This window comes from Sinocyclocheilus anshuiensis, unplaced genomic scaffold (genome assembly GCF_001515605.1).
Source record: "Sinocyclocheilus anshuiensis isolate Anshui unplaced genomic scaffold, SAMN03320099.WGS_v1.1 scaffold849, whole genome shotgun sequence".
In the NCBI taxonomy this organism is placed as follows: domain Eukaryota; kingdom Metazoa; phylum Chordata; class Actinopteri; order Cypriniformes; family Cyprinidae; genus Sinocyclocheilus; species Sinocyclocheilus anshuiensis.
Window position 1 is genome coordinate 154341 of NW_015557094.1, and position 2081 is coordinate 156421.

The window sequence follows — 2081 nt, forward strand, 5'->3', positions numbered from 1 at the left end:
CCGGGCTTTCAGCTGTTTAGAGCAGATCGCGACGCAGAATCAACGGGGAAATCGCGCGGCGGCGGGACATGGTTTTACATTAACGAAAGGTGGTGTACAGATGTAACCGTATTAAAGAAGATGTGCTTTTCAGATCTAGAAGCGCTTTTCATTAACTGTGAGCCTTTCTACTCGCCGCGGGAGTTTTGCTCGTTCATTCTTGTCAGTGTTTACATTCCTCCGCAAGCGCACGATAGACGGTGCTGACGGTGATACCGATGTTAAGCCGCAACACCGGTTACGTCACTTGCCCACCGCGTCACCGACCCCCACGAGGAGAGTGAGTAGAGCTGACTGACAAGAAGAGTGATGTGAGGTGAGACAGACAAGACGATCGCAGATGATTTAGTTTCGAAACGAGATGCAAAAGCGCCTGTTTGGCAATATTGACTTTGAACTGTTGACTTTTGCCGTTTATCTGATTTTGGAAGTTTTTTTAAACATTCGTTTCTTATTTAATTGGTTCCACATTGTTTGCTGATTTTTACTTTATTTAAACATTGTGTCATTTATTTATTTCATTTGACATCAAGGTGTATGCTCCAAGCTTTCTTACTTGTTTTGCTAATAAACGTTCTACTTTCTTATTTATTTGGTTATATATTATACATGTTTACTTATTTCCAGTTTTGTATACCTATTTAAACTTTATGTAAGTTATTTGTTATTTTATATTAGGCATAGCCTGCCCTATAGCATGGTGTATTTTTATTTGTTTTGTTAATAAAAGTTCTATGTTTTATATATATATATGCTAAAGTGAGTTTGACGTTGTATTTTGTTGTTGCATTCAAGCAATTGATGCCGAATTGCCGCTAATTCGAAAGTGAAAGTAAAATGCTTTAAGCTATTTAAAAGCGAAGGAAAGCGAGGAAAAGAGGGAAAATTCAAACGAACTAAAAATGAACAATTCCTTTACTAATTGCCGCTATTTGAAAGTGAACGTAAAATGTGCACACTGCTTTTACAAGCTATTTAAAAGCAAAGGAAAGCGCAGTGATACCGGTATTACCGGTGTTGTCACACGTCGATTAACCGGTGGGAACATTTCCTCACCGTCACAACCCTAGTCTGTTGCCCGTATCATAGGTGTTCCTTCCTCTGTTAATACACAAGGAACTCCCAAAGGGTAGCAGACAGAGACGGCAGCTCCGTATCTCGAGGTAGAAAGTAATTAAATTCCTCATGTAAAGCTCAGAGCTGTATGAAACAGGTGGGTGATGAAGAGGTGAGACCCTTGAGCAAGGCACTGAACCCCCAACTTGGATGAATGCAGAGCACAAATTCTGAGTCTGGGGCTGGACCAGTGATGAAAATACCTCTGATGGTCTGGTACCAGGTTTGATACTGAGCGTATGTTTTAATTTGATGAGTGTTGTTAGGCTTTCTCTCATTTTTAAAGAGTCATTTGCCAAAGCCTCCACTCTCTAGAGCGCCGCTTAGGCAGTAACATTAGCCTGTAGGCTCTTTCTTTTTTGAGCCTCACTAACTGTCTCTGGCGTTGATTGTAGCCAGGTCTTCTCTCATTTTAGAGAGTCGTTATGCTGAGACCTCCACTCTTAAGAGCTCCCTAACTAGGGTTTAGGGTTGTTAGGCTTCCTCCTATTTAAGAGACTCATTCGGCTGAAGCCTCTGCTCCGCAGAGCTCCGCTTAACAGTGACATTGTATATAGGCTCTCTATTAAGCCTCGCTAATGGTCACGGGCGTTGAGTGTAATCAGGTTTCCTCTCGTTTTAGATAGTCGTTATGCTGAGACCTCCACTCTTTAGACTTCCCCAACTAGGATTGAGTGTTGTTTGGCTTCCTCTCATTTAAGAGAGTCATCCTGCTGAAGCCTCCGCTCTTCAGAGCTGCGCTTAGGCAGTTGTATTAGTTTGTATGCTCTTCCTTTGCTGAGCCTCACTAACTGTCTCTGACGTTGAGTATAGCCAGGTCTACTCTCGTTTAGAGAGTCATTATGCTAAGACCTCCAGTCTTAAGAGTTCCCCCACTAGGATTGAGTGTTGTTAGGCTTCCTCTCATTTCAGAGAGTCATCCTGCT